Raw genomic sequence first — 19,177 nt, forward strand, 5'->3', positions numbered from 1 at the left:
GACGGGAGCATAAAATTACAAAGAGACATTGATAGATTAAGTGAGTGGGCAAAACTATAGCAGATGGATTTCAACACCGGTAAGTGTGTGGTCATCCATTTTGGATAGATCTGAGTATTTTTTAAATAGTGAAAAGCTAGGAACAATGGAAGTCCAAAGAGATGTAGGGGTCCATGTACACAGATCACTAAAATGTAGTAATCAGGTACAAAAAATAATCAAAAAGGCTAATGGAATGTTAGCCTTTATAACTAGAGGGCTAGAATATAAAAGGGAGGAAATTTTGCTACAGCTATACAAAGCCCTGGTTAGACCACATCTGGAGTACTGTGTACAGTTCTGGGCTCCGCACGTTAAAAGCACGTTTTGGCCTTGGAAGGAATGCAGCGCAGATTCACCAGGATGTTACTGGGGCTCCAGGAGTTAGATTATGAGGAGAGATTACATAAACTAGACTTGTATTCCCTGGAATATAAAAGTTTAAGGGGTGATTTGATTGAGGTTTTTAGGATTTTGAAAGGAATTGATAGGGTAGATAGAGAGAAACTTTTTCCGCTGGTGGAGGGGTGTAGGACAAGGGGACGTAACCTTAAAATCAAAACCAGACCGTTCAGGAGAGAAGTTAGGAAACACTTTTTCACACAAAGGGTGGTAGTAGTGTGGAACTCTCCAATAAAAAGCAGTAGATGGTAGCTCAATTAATAATATTAAATCTGAGCCAAGGGTATTAAGGGATTTGGAGCCAAGCGGGTGGATGGAGATAGGATACAGATCAGCTATGATCTCATTGAATGGCGGAACAGACTCGAGGAGCGGAATGGCCTACTCCTGTTCTTATGTTCACCCTACATTCTGGAATTTCCTCCCTGAATCTCTCTGTCTCTCTCTCCTCCTTTTAAGACCCTCCTTAAAGTTCACTTCTTTGACCAAGCATTTGCTGATGCCTTCTAATATCTCCTTCTTTGGCTCGGCATTCATTTTTGTCTGATTATGCCACTGTGAAGCGGCTTAGGACTGTTTTCTACATTAAAGGAGCTATATAAATGCAAGTTGTTGCTGAGTTATCATTTTGTGATTGTTTTGCATTGATTGAGGTTTTGAATTCCTTATTTTCTTTTCCCGTCCCTTTTCCCCTCTGGTTTTTGGAGCGTGTATTAGCTGGCTGTGCTGAGAGGCTCCAGCAGAGCTCCTCTGAACCAGTAGCTAGGAGCAGATGATTTTTCCCTCTTCCTTATGAAAGCACCTGGCCTCCACTCAGTGCCTCCCCACAGAAATGCAGCCGACGTAGGGAATCAAATCTGCAGCTATCTACTTACTGCATAGTTAAATATGGTAGAAGGCACCTTGAAACAGTTACAGAACCCCCCCGCCCCCCCACAGAGAAAGACATGAGGAGGGATTTTAACGCTCAGGTGAGAAGCCGGGGCAGGCCTCAGCCAGTTTTAACTTACATCCCGCCTGCCAGCTGCTCGCCCCGAAACAGGCAGAAAGTGGCAGCTGGCTGGCTTTGAGCAGGTCAAAATAGCAGGGTCCGAAAACCACCGAGCAGCACCAAGGTAAGTAGTTGGATTGGGGGATTGGAGCAGTCTCGTGGTTTGGAAGGGGGGGATCCTGGGACACCAGACTTTCCCTGTGGGCCCCGTAGGTGCACTCCTGCTCCTCCTGACCCCACTAAGGAAAGCTTTTGATTCACCTTGCTCTTTTTCTCTGCCAGGTTTAACTGAGCGATAGGAGCCACAATCAATGGGGTATTAATATGCCACCAGGGACCTAATGGCATCCTGAAGAGTTCCGAATGGTTGGAAATGTATTTTTGGTGTTATGAATTAGAGAAATGGGAGTCTCACTATCCGTACCCATTTTAAAAATTAACCTTTAAAAAGAAAATGAATTGGTTTTTAAAAAAAAACTCATAACTTTGTTTAAATTCTAAGTGCTGATGAACTAATTGGAGAGCTGCATGGGAGAATTCAGGCCGTACAAGGAGCTGAACGAATATCTAGAGTCAACAAGGTGTTGTCTGCTGAAGTACGTTGGGCCGCCTCCACCAATAACTGTATCACTGCTGATGTCAGTTCAGTCCCATCACTGCTGGATTCCGCACTCCTCCCAGCCCATTCCCTCAATGGAGTCCTCCGACTCGCTGATCACACACAAACACTCAAAACTGAAAAAGAATGAAAGGGTGTAAAGTAAATTCAAATTTTAGTAATTTTGATTTCTGAGAAAGTCTCTCTCTAAGTAAAGCTTACCCAAAATAAATGGCCTTCATTTAAAATGCACTTTATAAAATATTTTGTTACTGAGAAATTGTTGCACAAATTTAATTGTTTTTTTTAAGTTTTAGAATTTCTTAACTGAAAATAGTTTCCTTCACCAACGCCCCCACCACCCCCAACCATTTTGTTAGTCATAGGATCTGAGAATGAATTGCAGCCAACTCACTGGTGCTATATAGATTGCAGCCATGATTACTGCTTGGTGAAGGCAAGGCACTAAGTAGACTGCATCAAACCATACCCTTGTGAAAACACTGATACAGCATGTAGTCTGACTTCATGACATTATTACACAGCACCCCAGGTTTTTTGGTGGAAATCACAAGGTCAAAATACTTCTTTTGGCAAAACTATCTGTATTCTAATGAATTCTGCACACAGGGAAAAGGTTTTCAAAATAACTTTCATTGCAAATTGGAGAAAACCTTTTCCTCTTTCTCCTTCCCACTGCCCCCACCCTCCAGCAAAAATAAAATGAATCTTTTCCTCTTCCTGAGCCCATGTTTTTAAGTAATAAATCCAAACATAAATTACCTGGGTGTATGGTATGTTTTCAGAGGATTTGTAAAATGAGAATGGGGAGTCTATGGGTGCACTGTGCATCAGCATAACTCAAAATAAGATGGACACATATGACAGAACAATTAAAGCAAACAAGGGAATTTTAAAAGCAGCTAAAATTGCAAATATTTTCACCTGCTTGCCTGAAAGTATTCTTCCCCTTTCCTAGAGCTTAAGCAACCTACACTGTACTGAATTTAATCCTGCATTACAACAATGACTACACATCAAAAGTACTTAATTATAAAGCACTTTGGGATGTCCTGAGGAAAGGCGCTGTATAAATGCAAGTCTTTTTTCTTTTCCTTCTGCTTGAATTCCACTGCTAAACTAACAGGGTGAAATTATGAATTGGAAGGCAGCAATGTTTCAGTTGAGCAGTTTCACATATATTGAAAAGGCACCATGCCAGTATCTGCACCAAATTTCATTTAGCATAGTGCAGGCATTGACTAACTTACTGGTATAGAATTAGATATTCAGGGCTGCCTTTAATTGTGAGTGTCACTTATAGTGTGTATTGAACTGGCCTTTCATCTAGAAGTTGTTTGATAGTGATTCCCATTCTTTTAATTCAAAAGTTCACTGAATAAACTAAATGGAATAGATTGTGTTTAGATTGAATAACAGATTCTCAGTAAATTTCACATTTTCTAAATATTCTTTGTTCTGATACTTAATGAAACTTCTGTTTACAGTAGGAACACTGGATTTGTTTTGTGCTCATCAAGGTGAGGGATGTCAATGTTGTGGAATGAAAAAATTCCACTTTTTGCACTGAGCCAGTATTGTGCAGGTTTAGTCCAGGTTAAACCCCCTCTACACAGCCCAAAACATACATTAACCCCAACAAGAAGAGCTACTGCACCAGTGTGAACAAAGAACTTCCAGTTCCCATACCATCTATCTTTGCAGCCTCTCTGATTCCGCCCATTTGTGTTGAATTGATTTAATTTTATTCCAAAGCCTCAGAAACTCATTTCACGTGAGAATTCAGCCTAGACCGATGGGATGGAAGCAGTGGAAGGACATTATGTTAACTTGACACACTGCCCAGTTTGCGATTGGATCTTTTTATTTTATTTTAATACCGTGCCTCATTTGTTTGAAGCACAGCTAGACTAAGTGCCACTGACTTCTTTAGTTTATGATTGCTCACTACTTAAGAGCAAGGGAAAGCCTGGGCATACTTTTCATCAGAAGTCTCTCCAGGCAGTAACTTTGTTTAAGTGGTCCCTTTCCCTCCCATGCAGACCTGCTATTTTCTACAAAGTTGGTAACTTATCAGTATTCACTCAATAGTTCACAGTAATGTTGGTACTGCACAATATACAGCTATAATTATAAATGGAAGATCATTTGAGATGTTAAATGTTTCACCCTGTTACCACTTTTAACGTGTAATTTGGTAGCCTGTTGCAATAAGAGTTGTCATGCAATAGGAGAGTGTAATTTGGCACAATGTACAATCTGCGTTTAAGAACTATTCTCACAGTAGGAACAAACCACTCTGATAACTGAGGTTAATCAAGCAAGTGTCGATTTAAAAACTGACTGCCTCAATGATTCACAGGTTTGTGTTCCAACTGAGCTGCACAGACCTGGAAAGTCCACTGTTTGACCCCCGACCTGTATAAAGTTGGTTGATTTCAACCAGGGCAGTAGTGGGATGCTAGGATTAGCTTCAGTGTCCCATGAGGTAGGGGAAGGGAAAATTAGCCCAAATTCTTGTTTCAGGACCCTTTCCAGTGATCCCTGCTGGAAAATACTGAATGGGTCAGGTTGGTTGGGATTCCCCGTGATCAAATAACCTGCCAACAATCGTCGTCCATTCTCATGCACGTAGAGTGGCCAATTAGATAGGAAAATAGTGGGCCACCAGCATCCAGGGAACAGAACTACAGCCTGCGTTACTGATTTCAGGATGGCAGCGTAGAAAAAGATTGGGGACAAGGCAAATAAATTGATTTTGATTTCTAATTTTCTACCCACTAACATACATTCTTTGTTAATTGGTATGTCATTGCTGTGGGAGAGCTAGTCCTTCCCTAGCCAGTACACCCATCGCCTCCAGTACTCCCACCTCCAGCTGCTACATCCTAGCCCTCCCAATAACTCCCACCCCTTCCATGACTGCCCATCAATTCCTCCCGTACTTCCAGACCACTAACCTGAATTTTTCCAGTCTCCAGACCTCCCTTTTTAGTGTTCCTACTCCCTCTCCCCCTCCCAGGTATTTCTAGGCACAAGCCCCCTTGCCCCTCCCCAATGCTGTGAGGCTCACATTCCAACACATAGGCACAGAGTTCGTTGAACATGATTTCTTTGACCGGTAGCGGATTGTCTGCAGTGATGTGAAACCTTGCATCCTCCAACAGCTAGTATAACCTCATTGAGGATTTGGCTGCTCTGGCTTCACTGTATGGTGAAACTGGGCGCCCTCCTTTCCCGCACTGGGCGGTGACTTCGATGTATTTGAATTCTCCTAAAGTCACGAGCCTCAATTGTCTACCAAAATTTTTAACGGTGACTGTGAAGGAATGAATCGCACATTCACGTGGTAAATGTTTCAATAGAGACAGTGTAACAGTAGGACTGAGATGTTAAACTTGTTGATGCTGATCCTTTTTCTTCCATCAGTGTTGTGGCATTCTTGGAACATGTTGGTGAATCAATAGCCCACGGGACAAGGGCTCACAGCCAGGCAGCACGCCCAAATGGGCTATGTACCCAGTGATAACCAGTCGCTTGGAGACTGCTGTCTGCTCAGCAATTCACAGTCTAGATCTCCCCTTTCTCCAAGTTGGCCTCAGCAGTGTTGGGTAGTGGTATATGGAACAAAATGTGGTAGCACTTGGCATCTCAGTGCAATACTGTGCCAATTATTTACTGAAAAGTATAAATGAACCTCTTAATATGTATATATGAATGAGTGCCTTTTAACATGAGCTAAACTATGTTTTATATGTATAGACTTGTGGTGATGTCAATAAATGTTTGATGACTCCATTAATGTGTTCGGGTTGATACATGTGCATTTTATTTGGCAGCAGAGTAACCTGTGGTGTATAAGATTAAAATCATCATTGGGGCAGTTTATGCATGAAGGCTATATTCCTGTGTGCACTATTTCTGCACCAGTGCTAAATTGTCTAAGGGATGCATTAGGAACATGTTGAGCATTTGTCCATGACCTTTGCTGATCAGAAGTTCGGTCTTTAAATGACACAGGTTTGCTGGTTCTAATATAATTAGGTGCCCGATCTGTTGCTTATAACGTTATTTTTCTATCATTCCTTTGTGTACTTTTTGACTAGCATTCATCCCATTGGAAAATATTATTTTTGTTTTTACAAAATTTTAATCTGTGAAAAGCCCTACCATGGTCTTTTAAAGGATGCCGCTCATTGATTTTTTTTTGAAGTGAGTTACAAAGAATAATCAACTTTTAACATTATTTCTGTTCTTTTTGGTGTGAATCTTTTTGTTTAACAGAAAGTACTGATGACTTCAGTAAGGAGACTGAAAGAGTGTGTGAGTCTTTCAGTGATACATGAAGCTTCCACTGACTTGTTGTGACCATAAGACCATAAGAGATAGGAGCAGGAGTAGGCCATTCGGCCCCTCGAGCCTGCTCCGCCATTTAATGAGATCATGGCTGATCTGATTTTTACCTCAACTCCACTTTCCCGCCTTTTCCCCATATTCTTTGACTCCATTGCTGATCAAAAATTTGTCTAACTCAGCCTTGAATGTATTCAATGACTCAGTCTCCACAGCTTTTTGGGGTAAAGAATTCCAAAGATTCACGACCCTCTGGGAGAAGAAATTCCTCCTTATTTCCATCTTAAACGGGTGACCCCTTATTCTGAGACTATGCCCCCTAGTTTTAGATTCCCCCACGAGGGGTAACATCCTCTCAGCATCTACCCTATTGAGTCCCCTCGAGTTTCCTCCTTTACGAACAACGCTACCCCACCTCCTTTCCCTTTTTGCCTGTCCTTCCTAAATATTGAATACCCCGGATGTTCAGTTCCCATCCTTGGTCACCCTGCAGCCATGTCTCCGTAATCACAACGATATCATAACAGTTAATATCTATCTGCGCTGTTAATTCATCTACCTTATTGCGAATGCTCCATGCATTAAGACACAGTGCCTTTAGACTTGTCTTTTTAAGATTGCTAGTCATCTTAGTTTTATTTTGCACTATGGGCCCATTTGTTTTTCGCCCTTGTTTTCTCTGCCTTCTACTATTGCTTCTTCCTTTTCTGTCTTATGTTTCTATCCTTGTTTCCCCCTCCTCTGTCTCCCTGCTCAGTTTCCCATCCTCCTGCCATTCTAGTTTAAACCTTCGCCAACAGCACTAGCAAACACCCCCGCGAGGACATCAGTCCCGGTCCTGCTCGGGTGTAACCCGTCCCGTTTGTACAGGTCCCACCTTCCCCAGAACCGGTCCCAATGTCCCAGGAATCTAAATACCTCCCTCCTACACCATCCCTGCAGCCACTCATTCATCTGGTCTATTCTTCTGTTCCTATACTCCCTAGCACGTGGCACTGGTAGTAATCCTGAGATCACTACCTTTTAGGTCCTGCTTTTTAATTTATCTGGGTTTAATAAGTGTGGGCACAGTCATCCTTCTAGTGGGATTGTTGTAATGTTGATCGGCAAATAGTTATCTTGGGGATTGGAGTATTAAATGTATTTGTAGGGGCCTGGTTTGTGAATGCTCACCATGGAAAGTGGGAGCCTTCACTGCGCGTATCGGAAAATCACAGGCATCCATGCCACGATTTTCCATTTAATAAAATGAATTGATGGAAATGGGTGGGCAGCCCGCCCACAATTTGCCAATTTGTGCAGCTGATGGACGAGGCTCCCCTGTGGGCAGGGCACATTCAGAATATCGGTTGTGTAGATTCATAGAAACTGCGGCACTACAGGCCTATTGTGCCTGTGCTAGTTCTTCAATTCAAACTGCCTAATCAGATTTCCTTTTACAATCTTCCTTATCAAATACTTATCCAATTCCCTTTTAAATTCTGTTAGTTCTAGTCTTTCCCTCAATGGCATCTTGTGGTAAAGCATTCCATGTTATAATAACTCCCTGCGTGCAAAACATTTCTTCTAATTTCCCCTTTCATTCTTCCAGTGATAATCCTCAGTCAATGGCCCCCTGTTACTGACTTGCCAACCACTGCAAATTTTTGTTGTTAACCCTCTCAGCACCTTTTGTCAGTTTGAAAACCCCTGTTAGATTCCTCCTTAGCCTTCCAAGTTCTTCATAACTTTAACATCTCATTCCTAGCATCATTCTAGTGAATCTGTGCAGTATCCCTTCAGTGGCCTTAATACCTTTCCCATAAGGGGTGCCAACTGCACACAATACTCCAACTGTGGCCTAAACAATGTCTTGTTTTTAAATTCAGTGCCCCAATGTATACGCCCCAGAATCCCATTTGCTTTTTTATCACCTTTTCCATCCACACTCCTACCTTTGAGTCTGCACCCTTGATCTCTCTCCCTCTCCCTCCACTCTGTTAAGAATGTTACCATTCAGGGTTTACTTCCTTTACTTTTCATATACAATCAAGGATGACTTCCTCCATTTTGTAAACCAATCTCATGGAGGATCCCTATGAACCCTGACTAAAATGTCAGTATCCAAGTTTTCTATTCTATTGTATGTGTTATCCCTTTCACCCCATGGTGCCACCTCAGTGTCCACCATTTCCTCCTCCACTTGATCCTGTCCCTCAGACATGACTGCAGAAAGATCAAATAAAGAGGGTCAGTTTTCCGAGTACCCACGGTTGGGGCATCTCGCCCATTACGGTGCCCACCATTTCACAACGGCAAGGGTGATCACTGTCCTCAGAAAATCGCCGCTATGGTTTCAGATGAACGACCTGTGTAGATATAAAAACATGACTCAGGAGATTTTATCTTCTGTAAAAACACCATTGTAAGGTATTTTCTTCCAGGATTTTATGGAGTGCAGATGAAAGTAGACAGTGAAAATTATATCTGTGCTATATACTTTTTTTTTGCATATTGGTCAGCATAATAGTGTAGAGCCAGAGGCAACTGTAACAAGTACAGCTGCCACACACAATGGACCTTATTGGTCACTGGGAGCACAGAAACGTTTGAGGAAATTTTGCATGGTACCAGCAAACAACTCGTACATTTCCCACAGCCTAGTGGATGCACCAACAACCCTAAATTAGCAAGTGATGGTTAAATCTGTAATCTTGTGAACAGAGTTCCAGGTAATGACACTGGGAGAGCATTCTGCAGGCAGGAGTGTTGTGCAAAGCTTCACCATTGGTCTTCTGTGCCCTTTTTAGCAGTGAGACACCATGTTGAGGTGCAGTTGCAGAACTTTGTGTATTATCAAAGTGTCAGCAAGTCCTGTGGTGCTGCTCCAGGTCATAATCTTGTAAAGGATTGTCAGCCCAGTCACGTCCCTTTAATGATGGAGGAGGTGTGCTGTGGGTTGGAGCAGGCTGTCTTTATCGAGTCCACTGGCCTGTGTGACTTTAGACTGTAATAAGTGTACAGGTGTATTTACATTCCAACAACCAAAATACTACAGATGCTGGACATCTGAAACAAAAACAGAAATTGCTGGAAACACTCAGGCATAGCACCTTTGGAGAGAAATGACAAGTCAGTGTTTCAGGAATAACTCTTCATCAATTCTGCCTGAATTTCTCTTCACAGATGCAGTGTCTGACTTGCTGAGTGTTTCAGCATTTTCTGTTGTTGCATTTACATTTCAATCTGTAGTGTTGGTGCAAAGTGGTTTTGCTTTGTATTGATGCTGTAGTTACAGTGGAAATGCAGGCTGTATCTAGAGTGAGGGCTTGACCTGACACTGGAGGGAAGCAGAGTGAAACTTACTGGCGGAGGGGCTCTCACTCTGCTTCAGAGTCACTTAGGAGCTTCATTCCAAATTTAGCATCTGTGCAAAGCAGTTTTGACTTCACCAACAGTAAACTTTGGGAGTGTGAATCAACCGCAAGAGTAACAAATGGGTTATCTCTGGAGCGTTGCATACACATTATATATCCAAGATATTCACTGGGTGAATATAGGCTTTGTTTAAGTTTCTGACACACATTTCTTTTTTGACTGATGCTTAATAATTTTCAGCACCGAAAGACCTACTTTTGTAATATTGGACATAAAGGCACTTCATACAGTTTCACTACAATGGGTACCTGGTTATTAACGCTACATGTTCCAATCCACAGCATCTTAACTTTGGATGACTTGTTGCCCAAGTAATCATCACCTTACCGCAGTAATCACAGGTAAAGACCGAAACAAAAATTGAGATACTTGACTCCTGTGACCACATAGTAATAATGCCAGCAAAGTTGTTCAGGAGAAAAAAAAAATACCAAGAACAGACAGCTTCATTGAACCAGAAGTGGACTTGGCAGCAAGAGGTATTGGCATGAAGATTGTCCATTCTCAGTGCCAATTTAAATCCCCTAAACCTTTGCAGCAGGATAGAGGCCTGGAATGAGGTAACCCAGCAGACGAATACAATTTCTCAAAGTAAATGCACATACTGTAAGCCACACAATAGATTTAACGATTTACAATAAAATCTGGAAGATTGCAACCAAGGAGAGAGAGAGGCCGACATGTGAAGGTGCTGACTTACTTGAGCTGGGAACTTTGGAGGAGCTCCAAGAGGCAGGCACATTGGTGTTCAGTGTAGCCTCTGATATGCTGTACAGTGTGCATTTTTCATTGCAGGTGGTGTTGGCCAACCAGTAATGTTTTAATCCAACAGCTTGCAGTGCAAGAAGGCAGGTGTGATTTCTCATTTCATAGCATTACCTTATCAAGCAATATGAGTGGAACTTACTGTTGATGTGGTGATCCTGGACCATCTGTAGTTCTGCCATTCACAGTGCAGCGCACCACACTGCAAAACCAGCCAAACAAGCACAAACCACAGCACTATAGCAAGCACCAGCTCATAAACTGAGGTACTTGCACCCACATGTGGTACTGGGACATGACCTGGTGGGGAGGATGTTGCTACTCTATTGCTCAAAGGCAAATTGGAAAAGCTGCTTGTAGATGTGATAGAATTGAGGTGTTTTTGTGTTGGGATAGGTGGGTATGGATGTCAGTGGGTTGATGTTTAATGGAAGAATGTTGGGCAATAGCAGGATGCACTCAATGCTATTTGACCAGGTATACCGTATTGCAGATCAAAGGTTGGGAAGTATAAACAACTCTTTCTTGGAGAGCCATAGCATGACTCCAGCCCACCATGGAGGGAATGACATCCAACATGATAGAATAATCAGGGGTGTAGACACAGAGGGCATTGATTCCAAATGTAGGTGGTTAAAATGAATGGACATAAATCTTGGGCAGTGACCCCTTGATTTCCTGATACTTGCAGCCAACAGGCAAGTCTCCCCGCCAGCAACACAAACTCTGAACGTTACCCCTACAGTGTTCTATTAAACACTTTAACTTATCAAAGACATATATAAACTAGCAGATCTCCTGTGGTATTACTCATGCAAGTCAAATGATGTCCTGATTTGTAAAGACAGGAGTGCTATACCATGAAATGTACAATGTATTATTCTGCCTCTAAGGTGGAGCAATGTCCCTTTCCAGCCATAAAATCGAAGTATTGAATTATAGAAAGGTTACAGTATGGAAGGAGGCCATTCGGCCCATCAAGTCTGCGTGGGCTGTATGCAAGAGCAATCCAGCAAGTCCCACTCCCCCACCCTTTCCCCGTAGCCCTGCAAATTTTTTCCTTTCAAGTACTTATCCAGTTCTCTTTTGAAGGCCATGATTGAATCTGCCTCCACCACTCCCTCAGGCAGTGCATTCCAGATCCAAACCACTCACTGTGTTTAAAAAAAAAGGATTGCCTCATGTCACCTTTGGTTCTTTTGCCAATCACCTTAAATCTACGTCCTCTGGTCCTGGACCCTTCCGCCAATGGGAACAGTTTCTCTCTATCTACTCTGTCTAGACCCTTCATGATTTTGAATACCTCTCTCAAATCTCCTCTCAACCATCTCTGTTCCAAGGAGAGCAACCACAGCTTCTCCAGTCTATCCATGTAACTAAAGTCTCTCATCCCTGGATTCATTCTAGTAAATCTCTTCTGCACCCTCTCTAAGGACTTCACATCTTTCCTAAAGTGCGGTGCCCAGAACTGGACACAATACTCCAGTTGTGGCCGAACCAGTGTTTTATAAAGGTTCACCATGACTTCCTTACTTTTGTACTCTATGCCTCTATTTATAAAGCCCAGGATCCCGTATGCTTTTTTAAGCACTTTCTCAACCTGCCCTGCCACCTTCAACGATTTCTGCATATATACCCCCAGATCTCTCTGTCCCTGTACCCCTTTTAGAGTTGTGCCCTCTAGTTTATATTGCCTCTCCCCGTTCTTCCTACCGAAATGTATCATCTCGCATTTTTCTGCGTTAAATTTCATTTGCCAAGTGTCTGCCCGTGCCACCAGCCTGTCTATGTCCTCTTGAAGTCTATCACTGTCCTCCTCACTGTTTACTACACTTCCAAGTTTTGTGTCATCTGCAAATTTTGAAATTGTACACCCGAGTACAAGTCATTAATATATATCAAGAAAAACATTGGTCCCAGCACTGACCCTGGGGAACACCACTGTACACGTCCCTCCAGTCCAAAAAACAACCATTCACCACTACTCTCTGCTTCCTGTCTCTTATTCTGTATCCATGTTGCGACTACCCCATTTATTCCCTGGGCCGCAATCTTGATGATAAGCCTACTGTGCGGTACTTTATCAAACGCCTCTTGAAAGTCGATATACACCACATCAACTGCATTGCCCTCATCTACCCTCTCTGTCACCTCATCAAAAAACTCTATCAAGTTAGTTAAACACGATTTGCCTTTAACAAATCCATGCAGGCTTTCCCTAATCAATCCACCCTCGTCCAAGTGACTGTTAATTCTGTCCCAGATTATCATTTCTAAAAGTTTCCCCACCACTGAGGTTAAACTGACTGGCCTATAGTTGCTGGGTTTATCCTTACACCCTTTTTTGACCAGAGGTGGCGGTACAGTGATATACAGTCAGGAGGGAGTGGCCCTGGGAGTCCTCAACATTGACTCTGGACCCCTTGAAATCTCATGGCATCAGGTCAAACATGGGCAAGGAAACCCCCTGCTGATTACCACCTACCGTCCTCCCTCAGCTGATGCATCAGTCCTCCTCCATGTTGAACATTACCTGGAGGAAGCACTGAGGGTAGCAAGGGCACAGAATGTACTCTGGTGGGGGACTTCAATGTCCATCACCAAGAGTGGCTCGGTAGCACCACTACTGACAGAGCTGGCCGAGTCCTGAAGGACATAGCTGCCAGACTGGGCCTGAGACAGGTGGTGAGCGAACCAACACGAGGGAAAAACGTACTTGACCTCGTCCTCACCAATCTATCTGTCGCAAATGCATCTGTCCATGACAGTGTTGGTAGGAGTGACCGCCGCACAGTCGTTGTGGAGACGAAGTCCCGTCGTCGCACTGAGGACACCATCCAACGTGTTGTGTGGCACTACCACTGTGCTAAATGGGATAGATTCAGAACAGATCTAGCAGTTCAAAACTGGGCATCCATGAGGTGCTGTGGGCCATCAGCAGCAGCAGAATTGTATTCCAGCATAATCTGTAACCTCATGGCCTGGTATATTCCTCACTCTACCATTACCAACAAGCCAGGGGATCAACCCTGGTTCAATGAGGAGTGTAGAAGAGCATGCCAGGAGAAGCACCAGGCGTACCTAAAAATGAGGTGCCAACCTGGTGAAGCTACAACTCAGGGCTACATGCATGCTAAACTGCAGAAGCAACATGCTATAGACAGAGCTAAGCGATTCCACAACCAACGGATCAGATCAAAGCTCTGCAGTCCTGCCACATCCAGTCATGAATGGTGGTGGACAATTAAACAACTAACTGGAGGAGGAGGCTCTGTAAACATCCCCATCCTCAATGATGGTGGAGTCCAGCACGTGAGTGCAAAAGACAAGGCTGAAGTGTTTGCAACCATCTTCAGCCAGAAGTGCCGAGTGGATGATCCATCTCGGCCTCCTCCCGATATCCCGTCCATCACAGAAGCCAGTCTTCAGCCAATTCGATTCACTCCACGTGATATCAAGAAACGGCTGAGTGCACTGGATACAGCAAAGGCTATGGGCCACGGCAAGATCCCGGCTGCAGTGCTGAAGACTTGTGCTCCAGAACTAGCCGTGTATCTAGCCAAACTGTTCCAGTACAGCTACAACACTGGCAACTACCCGACAATGTGGAAAATTGCCCAGGCATGTCCTGTCCACAAAAAACAGGACAAATCCAATCCGGCCAATTACCACCCCATCAGCTTACTCTCAATCATCAGCAAAGTGATGGAAGGTGTCGTCGATAGTGCTATCAAACGGTACTTACTCACCAATAACCTGCTCACCGATGCTCAGTTTGGGTTCTGCCAGGACCACTCGGCTCCAGACCTCATTACAGCCTTGGTCCAAACATGGACAAAAGAACTGAATTCCAGAGGTGAGGTGAGAGTGACTGCCCTTGACATCAAGGCACCATTTGACCGAGTGCGGCACCAAGGAGCCCTAGTAAAATTGAAGTCAATGGGAATCGGGGAAAACTCTCCAGTGGCTGGAGTCATATCTAGCACAAAGGAAGATGGTAGTGGTTGTTGGAGGTCAATCATCTCAGCCCCAGGACATTACTGCAGGAGTTCCTCAGGGCAGTGTCCTAGGCCTAACCATCTTCAGCTGCTTCATCAATGACCTTCCCTCCATCATAAGGTCAGAAATGGGGATGTTCGCAGATGATTGCACAGTGTTCAGTTCCATTCGCAACCCCTCAGATAATGAAGCAGTTCGAGCCCACATGCAGCAAGTCCTAGACAACATCCAGGCTTGGGCTGATAAGTGGCAAGTAACATTCGCGTCAAACAAGTGCCAGGCAATGACCATCTCCAGCAAGAGCGAGTCTAACCACCTCCCCTTGACATTCAACGGCATTACCATTGCCGAATCCCCCACCATCAACATCCTGGGGGTCACCATTGACCAGAAACTTAACTGGACCAGCCACATAAATACTGTGGCTACAAGAGCAGGTCAGAGGCTGGGTATTCTGCAGCGAGTGACTCACCTCCTGACTCCCCAAAGCCTTTCCACCATCTACAAGGCACAAGTGAGGAGTGTGATGGAATACTCTCCACTTGCCTGGATGAGTGCAGCTCCAACAACATTCAAGAAGCTCGACACCATCCAGGACAAAGCAGCCCGCTTGATTGGCACCCCATCCACCACCCTAAACATTCACTCCCTTCACCACCGGCGCACTGTGGCTGCAGTGTGTACCATCCACAGGATGCACTGCAGCAACTCGCCAAGGCTTCTTCGACAGCACCTCCCAAACCCGTGACCTCTACCACCTAGAAGGACAAGAGCAGCAGGCACGTGGGAACAACACCACCTGCGCGTTCCCCTCCAAGTCACACACCATCCCAACTTGGAAATATATCGCCGTTCCTTCATCGTTGCTGGGGTAAAATCCTGGAACTCCCTTCCTAACAGCACTGTGGGAGAACCTTCACCACACAGACTGCAGCGGTTCAAGAAGGCGGCTCACCACCACCTTCTCAAGGGCAATTAGGGATGGGCAATAAATGCTGGCCTCGCCAGCAACACCCACATCCCATGAACGAATTTAAAAAAAACATTTGCAATTCTCCAGTCCTCTGGCACCACCCCCATATCTACGGATGTTTGGAAGATTATGGCCAGTACCTCCGCAATTTCCACCCTTACTTCCCTCAGCAATCTAGGATGTATCCCATCTGGACCGGGTGACTTATCTACTTTAACTACAGCTAGCCTTTCTAGTACCTCTTTATCGATTTTTAGCCCATCCAATATCTCAACCATATCTTCCTTTACTGAGACTGTGGCAGCATCTTCTTCCTTGGTAAAGACAGATACAAAGTACTCATTTAGTACCTCAGCTATCCCCTCTGCCTCCATGAGTAGATCTCCTTTATGGTCCCTAATCAGCCCCACCCCTCCTCTTACTACCCGTTTGCTGTTTACATGCCTGTAGAAGACTTCTGGATTCCCTTTTATATTGGACGCCAGTCTATTCTCATACCCTCTCTCTTTGCCCCTCTTTCCTTTTGCACTTCCCCTTTGAACTTTCTATATTCTGCCTGGTTCTCACTTTTGTGTTATCAATCTGACATCTGTCATATTCCCTTTCTTTCCGCTTCACCTTACTCACTATCTCTTATGTCATCCAGGGAGCTCTGGCTTTAGTTGCCTACCTTCTGCCTCGTGGGAATGTGCCAAGACTGTACCCGAACCACCTCCTCCTTAAAGGCTGCCCATTTTTCAATTACAATTTTGCCTGCCTATCTTTGATTCCAATTTACCCGGGCCAGATCTGTTCTCATCCCGTTGAAATTGGCCCTCCCCCAGTTGAGTATTTTTACTTGAGTGGTCCATGTCCTTTTCCATAGCTATTCTAAACCTTATGATATTATGATCGCTGCTCCCTAAATGTTTTCCCACTGACACTTGCTCCACTTGGCCCGCCTCATTACCTAGAACCAAGTCCAGCAATGCCTCCTTCCTCGTTGGGCGGCAACATACTGGTTAAGAAAGTTGTCCTGAACACATTTCAAAAATTCTTCCCCTTCTGTGCCCCTTATTGTTATCCCAGTCTATATTAGGATAGTTGAAGTCCCCAGTTATCACTACTCTATGGCTTTTGCACCTCTCTGTAATTTCCCTCCAAATTTGCTCCTCTATATCCTTCCCACTAGTTGGTGGTCTATAGAATGCACCCAGTAGTGTAATGACACCTCTTTTATTTCTTAACTCTAACCAAATAGATTCTGTCCTTGACCCCTCAAGGACATCCTCTATCTCCAGCACTGCAATATTCTCCTTAATCAATACTGCCACCGCCCCCCCCTTTCTTCCCTATCTTTCCTGAACACCTTGTATCCAGGAATATTTAGTCCCCAATCCTGCCCTTTTTTGAGCCAGGTCTCCGTTATCGCCACAATATCGTATTCCCATGTGGCTATTTGCGCCTGCAGCTCACCAACCTTGTTTACCACGCTTCGTGCATTCACACACATGCACTGCAAACCAGTCTTAGACTTTCTTCTACTCTCTCTCAGTCTGATCCCACCTAATTCTGTACTATTACTTGCTTTAGTGCTATTTTTCTTCATATTGGTAATCAAACACAGCCACAGATCAATTGGAAATTGGTGAGGGAGTTGTGAATCACCAGCCAGGGTTTCATTACTCTTCAGGCTTCAGGTCAGCAGCAAGGTAGAATGGCTGCCTTTCCTTCTCTTTTCAAGTGTGAGAACTCTGGTTATCTTTATGGGTTACAGACCCTCTGACTCCTGTGTTGATACGGTATTTTGTCGGTCAGGGACTTTCATTGCCATTCAGAATTACTGACTTTCTTTTGATTTTAGGAAGGTTGTCGGGACAAATTTGCATTTGAGCCAAAGAACTGCTAGAAATTTGCTTAGAATAAATTTGCCTAGAATTAAACACGGCAAAGAAATATGACGTGACAGGCAGGCTGTAAGGTATTATGTTACCAGCAGACCTCTTGTGGCATTGCTTTGCCTTTTTTTAAATTGGTAGTTATTGCTGGTTACCCAGTTTAAATTCCTGATAGGTGGTTTTTACTCCTGCTTGCTACTTGCTGGTTGATCTGTCCCTACCTGCTCAGTTGTGATTTTCTGCTGTTCCATGAAGATGAAATTTGGTGCAGGTGTGATACAGAAATAAATTTGCATATAGGCAGAATGATGCCCGAAGTGTGGTTGGCAGATGCATGTTAGACGTGCCTTATGTATGCATTTTATTTATTATGCATAGACATATAGAATGGCCTCCTTCTGTGCTGTAACCATTCAGCCCATTGAGCCTGTGCCAGCTCTTTGTAAGAGCTATCCAGTTGGTCCCATTCCCCTGCTCTTTCCCTGTAGATCTGCAATTTTTTTCTCTTCAAATATTTATCCAATTCCTTTTTGAAAGCGATGATTGAATCTGATTCCACCACCCTTTCAGGCAGCACATTCCAGATCATAACTACTCGCTGCGTAAAAAAGATTTTCCTCATGTCGTCTTTTGGTTCTTTTGCCAATCACCTTAAATCTTTGTCCTCTGGTTCTCCACCCTTCCGCCAATGGGAACAGTTTCTCTTTATTTACTTTATCTAAACCCGTCATGATTTTGAACACTTCTATCAAATCTCCTCTTAACCTTCTCTGTTCCAAGGAGAACAATCCCAGCTTCTCCAGTCTATCTACGTAACTAAAGTCCCGCATCCCTGGAACCATTCTAGTAAATCTTTTCTGCACCCTCTCTAAGACCTTCACATCCTTTCTAAAGTGCGGTGCTCAGAATTGGACTCAATACCCCAGTTGTGGCCGAACCAATGTTTTATAAAGGTTCAGCATAACATCCTTGCTTTTCTTCTCTCTGCCTCTATTTATAAAGCCCAGCATCCCATATGCTTTTTTAACTGCTTTCTCAACCTGTCCTGCCACCTTCAGGTATATCCCCAGATCTTTCTGTTCCTGCACCCCCTTTAGAATTGTACCATTCAGTTTATCTTCTCGTTCTTCCTGCCAAAATGTATCACTTCGCACTTCTCTGCACTCTCACTTCATGACCCAACAATTCTCACTTATCACATTTATTTACCTTGGATTTCACCAAACCTGAATTGATGTTCTCATGAGCTCGCCTTTCAAGCCATTCTGCACACCTCGTTTGTTCCAAGACAGCTCTTGCTGTTCCTGCCTGTTTTTGCAGATACCAAACTTGTACATTTCAGGTAGAAATAACTATCTTGGCAAGTGTACTGCGATGACTCAGATGGATCTGCACTCGATATCCAACCGTAAACCCGTGATTGGGTTTCAATATTTTAGTTCCTTGCAAGCTTCCATAACCGGTTTTGAAATGTTGCAATATGGACTTTGCTCCAATTGAACGGGCTCTGGTGTGTAAATAACTGGGGAGTTTACTGTAAAGCTTGTAAGGCCGGAAAGGGTGGTTTAGAGGCACCCCAGTCGCAGTAGTGCGGTCAGACTTTGGAGCACAATCCAGATCGGGCAGGGTTTGATTTCTTTTTGGCACCATCAAAAGTCCTGTCATTTTTGAAGGATAGCCTATAATGCGCCCAGCCACAAACAGAAGGTCAATTACAGTGCCATACACTTTAAATGAAGGAA

The 19,177-nt window shown here is 43.9% G+C and overlaps 1 long non-coding RNA gene across 1 annotated transcript; it reads right to left on the reverse strand.

The window, feature by feature from the left end:
- Positions 1 to 2,078: 2,078 nt before the first annotated feature.
- On the reverse strand, positions 2,079 to 18,698 carry LOC137327092 (uncharacterized). Its single transcript, XR_010964351.1, has 3 exons — positions 18,645 to 18,698; positions 8,687 to 8,752; positions 2,079 to 2,167 (listed from the first exon to the last, which is right to left on the reverse strand). It is a non-coding gene; the product is annotated as an uncharacterized lncRNA (long non-coding RNA).
- Between the last annotated feature and the right edge of the window lie 479 nt (positions 18,699 to 19,177).

This window comes from Heptranchias perlo, chromosome 11 (assembly GCF_035084215.1).
Source record: "Heptranchias perlo isolate sHepPer1 chromosome 11, sHepPer1.hap1, whole genome shotgun sequence".
Lineage (NCBI taxonomy): Eukaryota > Metazoa > Chordata > Chondrichthyes > Hexanchiformes > Hexanchidae > Heptranchias > Heptranchias perlo.